Here is a 10,006-nt window from a genome sequence, read left to right on the forward strand (position 1 = left end):
GTGCAGTGCAACCCACTTCTGACACCAGTGTGATGGGGTTCAGGGGTCCCCCTGCACTGCACCCCATCCGCTGGCAGGAGTGACTTTCACTCAGCAGGTACAACAGGAGGTTTATTAGGCAACAGATGCCCAGTTTCTCACAGAAGCGACAGTACAGCAGCCAGAGACAGTCCTTCCAACCCGTCCTGGGAAGAAGACCCCTGAGGGGTGCCCCTCTGGGGTGTAGCTTTCCCCCTCCTCAGGCTGACTGCCTTTCAGCTCTCTCTTCCCCTAGCCTCTAACTGCCACCCTCCGATTTAAAACCCAGCTTGGCTCCTCCCTCCTCTTTGTTCAGGGCAGAGGTGTTACCTGCCAGTTGTAGCCCCAGGGTCATCCTTAGCCACTGGGAGCTGCTGCTTGCCTCAGACATCCAGCCTGACTCACACATGCACTCCCCCCACTTCATTACACATCCTCAGTTCCCCAGGATGCTGGATAATGAACCTTGTACCATCATGCATGAAGAAGGAAATTAAGGAGTAAAATTGGATACATGCATTTTCACCATTTCACCATACACACACACAGCATCAGCATCACTGGTCTCTGCTAAATGTGGGAAGTACGAATAGTAGTGGGACTCACCAAATATTGCCAGTTTATGTTGGGTGATCAAGATGAGAGGCTGAGACAATATCTGTAACAGTAATAATTCACCATCTTTTACATATTTAGTGAAAATATCTAGTTGCAACTAAATACTGATTATGTTCAAGATGTGTTTTTCTTCAGTTTTGACAAGGTGATCCTCTGCTGATTTCAACTCTTCCAAATATTTGTGCATATTTAACATCCCAGAAAGTTTCGCATTCCTCTAGATTGAAGTATTAATGTCTTGCTGCAGTTAACCAAACCAAACCAAACCAAACCAAACCAAACCAAACCAAAAAAGAAGTCAAGTTCCTTAGTTATTTGCTTCTGACTTCTGATTTCAGCAGCCCATACTAGGAGGCCAACTGGAAAAGATTAGAGAACTGGAGAATTAGTGGATTGCCTTGTGGAATTCTTAAAAGTGGATTCTATGGGTCTCCCCAGAAGCCCTTTTGGAACATTTATCACGACAGTACGAAAACACTGTGCATATTCTTCCGGCAGAAAGACTGACTACATAGTCACAGCTCAGACATACAGTGAACCCTTGTGATAGGACAGGTCCTCCCGGTGTACCACTTTATGGATAAAGGTGGCCCTGCAGGCCCCCTACCTCAGTTTCATCCTATTTCCTCCGTAGAAGGTACTTGGCTTCCACAGCCAAGCCATGTTAATAAACATACCAAACAAAAGCATCCTCAGTCTAGACAGGCTCAACTTTCGGCCTCCTTGCTCACAGGTGGGCTCCCACATACAACAGCTTTCCTTCTCACTTAGCAGCCAGCTTCCAGTCAGTTACCGGTGCCAGGATTATCCTCCTCTCCAGGGCTGCAGCAGGCTTCAGTCCTCTACACTCCCCTGTCTAAGTCAAGGTCTTTTGCTCTACACAAGAGCAGCCTGTCTGCTCTCTGTCATCACTGTTCTTCAATTGAGGGCCTTTCCTTCTCTTTCATCCAGCACTCAGCATCAATGTGGGGAGGTGGAGCTGAGTGAAACCCAGGCCTCCGGGCTCTTAAAGGACCCTTCTGCCCTTTTACAGGATTTTTCAAAGAAATTGCATCACCGATGTAGACGTAGAAGATGCATAAGATGAAGACAAGGTACTGTTTGAGGTAGTCATGCTGAAGCTTTAGCATTGAATTAGGTGGTGAGAAAGTTGCTGCCTATGCGTTTTCTTATGCTCTTGGTTACGCATATTACCGGATGGGCAAGATCTGCTGGAGATTTCTGTTTAAAGGTGACCTGCAAAGGGATTTTTTAAAGTAGAAATGGTGCTAATTTTGCTACTTTATGATGTATAAAGAAGGCCTGAAAGGTTTTCTTTGAATCTGTGTGGGTATTTTTCCCCTTGGGAAATATCAGGAATGTTGTTTGTTCTTGCCTAAATGGCTGATTTTAGATTTAGCTTAAACCTGTTCCCAGTAAATTTAAACTCAGTTGTTTTAAGTTTGGTTTATATCAGTGTAATTATCCACAAATCATTTTCTTGGCGCTGCTTCAAGTGGGTTTTAGGGCTATCTCCTGTGATCTCTCATGTCTTAGCTGATGTCTTATCTTAGTTGATAAGATAGGAATATCAGTCACCAGGAATATATGATTAAAAATAAATAACTAACCAAATAAATGCAAACAATTCTAAGAAATGCCCTTTAAAATACTTCAGACATATTTTGTTCATAATAAATACATTTTGATGACATTATAAGTTTGATTAATTAAAGGTAAGAGCTATAGAATATGCATCACATTTTGATTTAAAATTAAAAGTCTATAAAATTAACATGTCAAACATTAAGTGGATTAAAAACTGACAAAATGATAGGTCTGATAATATAAATGTAAATAGGAAATAATTATCTCTGAGTCTGTTTCCAGTAGGGGCCAGTAGGGATCGGTATCATTTAGTCAGTTTTTAATCCACTTAATGTATGGCATGTTAATTTTATGGACGTCTAATTTTAAATCAAAATGGGATGTATAATCTTTAGCTCTTACATTTAATTAAACTTATGGTGTCATCAGAATATATTTATGATGAACAAAATATGTCTGAAGTGTTTTAAAGGGCATTTCTTAGAATTGTTTGTATTTATTTGGTTATTTATTCCTATCTTTCTATTCTATTTCTGTTCCATTTAACATTTTTATCAATCATCCAGAAGAAAATATAACATCATCACTGATAAAGTTTGCAGATGACACAAAAATTGGCTGGGGGGGGATTGTAAATAATGAAAAGTGCGAGGCACTGAGTCAGTGCAATCAAGATCGCTTGGTAAACTGACTTAAAGGAAACAACGCATGGTTTAAAATGACTGAACATAAAAGTATACATACTTAGAGGATTGGGGGACTGTCCTGGCAGATAGCGATGCTGAAAACAATTTGAAGGGGAATATGGGCAATGTTTCCTCTAATCTTTTCCATTCATGTGTGAATTTTTTCCATCCATGTGTGGAATACATTTTTATGGGTACCAAGCCACATGTGAATGTGCACTACCAGGAGAAATAAGAAACCTGGCTGTGCATGCTCTGCTGATCTGATGGCTAGAATTGGAATCTCTCCTGAGCAGCTGCACAAACAGCTTACGGGGAACACTGGGGCCGAGTGATCAGCTGATCAAGAGCACCCCATGTGATGCTGTGGGCAAAACTGCTAACACAGCACTAGTGTACTCACAAAGGGGAACATTGCATAGAGAAGGCTGTTTTACTTCTGTGTATGATACTGGTGCAAAGGCTACTGGAATAGTGTTCACTTCTGGTGCCCACAGTTCAAGGCAGAGTGAGTCAGAGAGAGTTCAGAGAAAAGCCAAAAGAACGGTTAAAGGATTAGAAAACATGCACTATACTCAGGTAGCTCAATTGGTTCAGTTTAACAAAGAGAAGATTAAGGGATGACTTGAACATAATCTATAAGTACTCATATGAGAACAATTACTTAACAATGGGATTTTCAATCTACCAGAGAAAGACATAACTTGACCTGGTGGCTGAAAGTTGAAGCTAGACGAACTCAAACTATAAATAAGGAGTACATTTTTTAACAACGGGAGTAAATTAACTTTGGAACAATTTCTCGGCATTATGGTAGATGTTCCATTAGTGACCATTTTTACATCAAGATTGGATATATTCCTAAGAGATATGCTCTAGGAATATTTTACGGAGCTTGTTTGGCCTGTGCCATACAGGAAGTCAGGCGACACACACTGATGGTGATCCCTACATAATGATCTCTTCTGTTTTTAGAATTTATGAAGCTATAAAGAAGCAAAAAAGGGCACAAGCCCAATTTTTATTCTTTCCACAGCTTTCTTTTGGGTGTGTATATTTTCTCCTATACACACAGGATGATATGAGGTGTAAGACCCTGATCCTGCCACATGTTGTGCAGGGGCAGAGACCCACTAAATTCGACGAGGCTTCTCAGCATGTAAACCAGTTTGTTAATCTGCGATGGAATTTGTGTGTGTGAAGGACAAAGGACAAAGAGGCAGTGTTGCATTTCCCACAACCAACAATCAAATGGGGCTTTTAGTACAGTGAGACAGATAAGGGAGCTAAGATGTTCCAGGGTCCAGAGGGAGTGTAATATATGAACACACACCTGCCTGCCTGCCTGCCTGACTCAACTCCTTATCTCCAAGCAAGGTCAAACAAAAAGCTGGGAGGGGCAAGCGGGGGTGGTGATGGTGGAGAGTAAAACGCTAGAAGACCAGAGAAATGCCTACCCTGGACCACGGTACAACCTAACGCCTTACCCCTCCCATGGCATACAAAGGGGAGGGTGAAGACTCCACCTTACAATGCTCCAGAACAGCATGTGGCCATAAATTGTACGGGGTGTGACCAGGGGGGAAGGATTGCTGATATATTTGGGTGACCTAAGAAGGCGAGAGGGGGAGTGGGAAGGGGAATGGCAACGGCATCAGGGAAACGGGAGAATGGGGGACTGGGAACTGGGGAATGAGAGGCACACAGGCAGTGCTCTGCAGCCCCAGGCCTGGGAAAGTGAGGACAGGGTAAATGCTGTTCAGCCTCAGAGCTGGAAACAGAACACTGGGCAGAAGCAGCTCCTTTGGTCTGCAGAGTTAGGGGCTGTACGAAGAAGGATTCTATTGTCAATAAGACTGCTGTTGAGGGATGGGAAGAGGAAAACTGTTTATAAAGATAAGTCTGACTGGCGTGAAGGGCTTTGAACTATGCTTGCTTGGAAACTAACCCCAATAAACTTCACATTGCCTGCACTTCAGACTTCTGCTTTCTGTCTGCATGACATCACCTAAGGTGGAGGGTGAAGGGAAAGCTTTCTGACAAGGCTCTGTGAAGGTGCAGGGGGTCCCTCCGTATGCAATGTGCTACAAGGTGAGTTTCTGAGTCTAGGGAGCCATGAATTGTTGGCAGTCCAGAACCTTTGATGCTAAAGTCAATGGTTCAGATGTGTCGGCAATCCTCTTCACTGTGGCCAGTGGGACAAGAGTGCCAGCTCCCCACAACCCCCTGATTGGCTGAAACCAATATATAAACCAGGAAGCCATGAAGGGTAGCTGTCTGAGCAACACACAGACTGCCTGCCTACCTTTGCTCCAGTCCCTAGACTCCAGCTTCCCACCTTGTTTTGTCCTAACTTTCCCATTGAGTTGCTATGTGTAAGCTGTGGCCTAACCCCAGTCTCCTGGTAACCTGATCTTATTTGCTTCCTGATGCCTGACATTCAGTTTGAGTCCAACATAGATCAGAGGGCACACTTTCTGTGCTTGACTTAGCCTGACTCCCAGCTCCTTACCCTGCCTGCCTTTATCCCAGTTATGACACCTTTCTGAAAGAATGAGTTCCGAGACCTGCAGTAGACATTTCTCTAAGCAAGTTTTTTGTTTCTTTTGCTATTAAAAGACAGCAAAGCAGTTACATGTCTGCAGTTTAAGCAGTTCAACTACAGGCCTAACACTGGGTGAGGACTTTAAGAGGCAGTTTGTGTCACTGGAAAATATCTTTTAGCAAAGCATCACAGCAAACTTCATTGAATTCAAATGTATTATTCCTGGAAGGGAAAAATAATTTCTGTGGTACAAAGTGTAACACATGACCAATTGATAAAGTAAATTAACTAGTCAGAAATGCTTGCTGTTTTCAAAAATCTTTATATTGCATATACCTGAACTTACTTAAGTTTTTGCCCATAGTTTTTTTTTACACCACATGTTGATTACTTATGTATCATGCTGATAAATTTATTCCATATTATATTTGTTAAAGGAACAATTGTCAACAACTTCTCAGTCCTTAAGTCAATGAGGCTCTTCCCACTGATTTTAACCGTATATTGCCATATATTCTCTCAGTGACCCAACATACGCTGTTGTTGACATTACTATTAGTATAATGCAAATTATTTGTGTATACTTAATAGTTGTGTCATTACATGTACATCACATAATGCACTGCCTGGCTCATCAGCTGTGGTTTGTACTTCCCCTCCTGATCTTCAGTGAATAGTTTCATTGTATTTAAAACATCATTCACAAATTCTTTGAGGTGATTGTCTGGTAGAAAGAAGAAAAGCAGTGTAGACGTGGCTCTTTCTAAAGTAAGCCACATCTTTGAAAGAACCCTTCTTTCTACTTTTGTTTAGCAAGAAGGGTTCTTTTGAAGAGGGAGTTTACTTTTGAAAGAGCCACGTCTACACTGCTTTTCCTCTTTCGAAAGAAGAATATGCAAATGAGGTGCCAGATATGTAAATCTGGAACCTCATTTGCATTTTGATTTCCTTCATTTGCATTTCTCTTTCAAAAGAGGAATGCTAGTGTAGACGTAGCCTAACTAAACAACAGAATTTTATAGACACAGAAGAGAGGCTACAATGATATTTGGCTGACCATCACATTGCTACATTCATTCATTCTCTAGGCAATAAAAGTATGAATCACAGTGTCTGCATTTGGGGCATTTCAGCTATAATCTTAGTCATATAAAATGAGGTATTTGGCAATGTTGCAGGCATGAGCATTTAAAGAAATGTGTGACTCAAAGAGGAAGCAAAGATTTCTAATTTTATGGTCATGTGTGAGGTTTGGCTGAAACAACTTTCACTTAACATTTAGTGTGGCACAAAGAGGAAACCAGTACTGAGGCAGAAAAGTCAGATATGCCAAGTGAAGCATGTGTGGTTGAAGGATTGGGTCTATAGACATTTGTTTATTTCATTTAGCTGAAAAGTTAATAAACATATTGCTTAACAGAAAAAGTGCTAATCTCAGTGAATATTTGCATAATCTAAAAATGCTGCCTCATCCTTCCTCCTTTGCCTCCATTCTGTTCAGTCATCTGCTTGTTGTACTATGCTGGAAATTAGTAAGTGAAGTCCTTGCAGCATGGAATTTCTTTTTAAATATGCATTAAGAAGCAATACTACACTGTGGATGCACTTAAAATATAATAATAAAACATATTCACCACTCAAAATAGAAAGTGGGCACATTTGGCCAGCTTCATATGAACCTGGACAAACTTATCACAATTTTGGATATGTTGAAGGGGATCTCAGCTCTGTGGAAGATCTTTAAATAAAATGTTTGTGTATTTCAGCAGAAGTTGTTTCCAAAAGTACCAGATTGTGAGCTGCCCAGAATCAACAGCTTGAGCTGAACTGTAAAAAAACAAAGAAATTTTGAATAAGGAATGCAGGGTAAAATTTTGAAAAGTGCTTAAGTAATTTAGAAGTCTAAGTTATATTTTTCCAAAGTGATTTAGACACTCAGACTCCAAAATACCAATTTGATTTTAATGGAAGTTAGGTGCCTAACCTGCTAAGGTACTGTAGTAAAACCCACTGCTTGCTTATTGAAATCTTTAGGAATCTAAAGATCTTTGTGAATTAGGCACTAAGTGCCCAAGACAGGCTGGCTACCCTATAAAAAGCTAGAAAATTCCACTAAAGGTACCTGAGGAGAATATTGGCCATCATGTGGAAGGACAGATGGAACAATGTTAGCGTCCTCGCAGAGAATGATTCCTGCAGCATCAAGACAACAACCAACCACAGGCAGCTATGACGGTCTGGTCATGTTGTTGGGATGCCTGACACAAGTCTGCCTGAACAAATTCTCTACGGTCAGCTGAGGACCAAGGCAAGGTCTTGTGATGGGAAGAGGAAGCGCTTACAGAGATATCCTTAAGAACACCTTGGTAAAATGTGACATTGACGCTGACATCTGGGAGAGGCAGGTGGAGGACTGGGTAACCTGGAAGACCACCATCCAGAATGGTGCTCAGTGCTTTGAGATCAAATGTCATTTCCATGAAGAAAACCAGACAGCCTGATGGAAGGAGCATGCCTGCGCCTGCATCAGCACTGCTGCCAGTGCTGATGGAGACAGAGGCCTCCCGGAGCATCTGCCAGAGAGTGTTCCTTGCCAGGACTGGCCTAATTTCTCACCTTCACACTCCTTCAAGGGGAAATCTTACTTGACATAAGAGATCCGAGAGAGGGAGAGATCCTAACACATGTGAATGTGACTGTTGTTTTAAGTAAGAGAGAAGGTGGGAGGCAGGCATTTTACACAGAACCTGAAGCTTTTAGTGCAAGTTAATATATTATCTATACCGGGTTATAGGCTCTGTTGAAAACCCCACCCAAACATTGTTAGGAGTAAGAGAGAGTGCGCTAGTATCAGAGAACAAGGGAAAAAACACCTTTTCAGATAAAACAAAATTCTTGATTTTAAAGAAACTAGAGAGTTGTCAGATGAAACGAACATCAGCACCAAATCAATGCACGAGCAGCCAACTGAATTTAATTTCCAAGTTACAGCTGCAAGGCTGCAATATTTTCCTATTCAAAAAGCTGCATAAAAGCTTTAAAAGAGACAGTGAGTCCAAGTGAGACAGCTGAAGTTAATAATTAAAAGTATCAGTGTCAGTGAATATTCCAAACCAGAATAGTTCTCCATATAGGGACAAATATAATTTCCACTCTCACTCTGGGCAAAGTTAAAGAAAATAGTCTTTGCAGAAGAGAGCTATGAGTGGCTGAGGATGTGAGGAAAATTTTGTCACTTTTAGTCCAGTGACTTGGTAACTGTGGTTGTACTAGCAGTGGTTGGGGTCACTGCTCATCTCCTTTGTGGAGAATTTAGATCTATAGCTCCAAACAACAGAATAGGTGGCAGATCCACTGGCAGCTCCATTACTCCTGTCCCAGCCTTGCACTTCAAATGGCAGTGCAAATTTTGCCCCTGTATTTTTGAATATGAAGCCCTAAATATTCAATTAAATTTACATCATATGCCATTGTTTATAGCCAGATCAATGGTATCTTTTTAAATCTGTGTATCATCTTAAGTGTTGTGCTTCACTGAAGAACCTATTGTTAGATAACGAAAACTTGGTATTTTATCTGCTACAGTTTGCAAAAAGATAAAGCTCTCTTTATCTCAAGAATAATTCCTTCTTACTGACTTTTAAAAAAAATATTGCTCTTTTGGCTAATGATGAATCTGTGACAATTTTTTTTTCACAGGGCACAGACTGTTACGTCGATATTTAAATATTTTATTTATACTAAACGGTCTCTTCAAACTTTATAGCATGCGTTCAAATACATGTGTAAGTTCTTTTCCAGGCTGCTTAGAAGGAAGCAGTTTAGTTTTTGTTTAATATCACTGCAGTGTGCTTCTATACATATGTGCACTCATGCCCCTCCATGCACACTGCTCTAATAGAGAATATTTTGTTGATTTATGCCTCTGCAAGCCTGACGAACTGAGTGACACAACTTAAGGGTGAGCTTTGCAGGGAGGTTCAACAGTGGAGTCAAAATAGACCAGCCTCCATTTACATACCAAAATAGATGGCTAGATTTTCAGCTAACAGGGTACTGAGTTCTTCGAAATTTGGCCATAAATGTCATAATGCAAACTATTGAGTGCTGAACATTTGGAAAATTTTCTCCTTGTTCTAGTATCTAAGTAGGAGCTGAGAGCTCTTGAAAAATCATGTCTCAGTTCTCGGTGTTGAGTGCTTAAAAATCTGGCTCTGAGTAACTGTTATTAAGTGAAGCTGAATATGGCTACTCTTTTTCTGTATGAGCAAATAAATTGTGTTCAGCTTCATGTATTGTGGACAACCATCATCAACAATGGCTAATTTGTGAAACAGACAATTCTTGTCAATGAAAGCAATCCATCAACTATTTCCAAAGGCTCTGTCGTTAATCTTAGGGGCCAATCTGTAGGCTTTGCAACAAAACAGAAAATAAGCAGGCTGAATAATTGAAATCAAACATTTTTTGTAACGGTAGGAAATTGTGATCGGGAAAAGTATTGAGAAATTGTCTGAACTTGATTATAATGGAACAGGAAAATAAAAATCAA

This window comes from Carettochelys insculpta, chromosome 5 (genome assembly GCF_033958435.1).
Source record: "Carettochelys insculpta isolate YL-2023 chromosome 5, ASM3395843v1, whole genome shotgun sequence".
Lineage (NCBI taxonomy): Eukaryota > Metazoa > Chordata > Testudines > Carettochelyidae > Carettochelys > Carettochelys insculpta.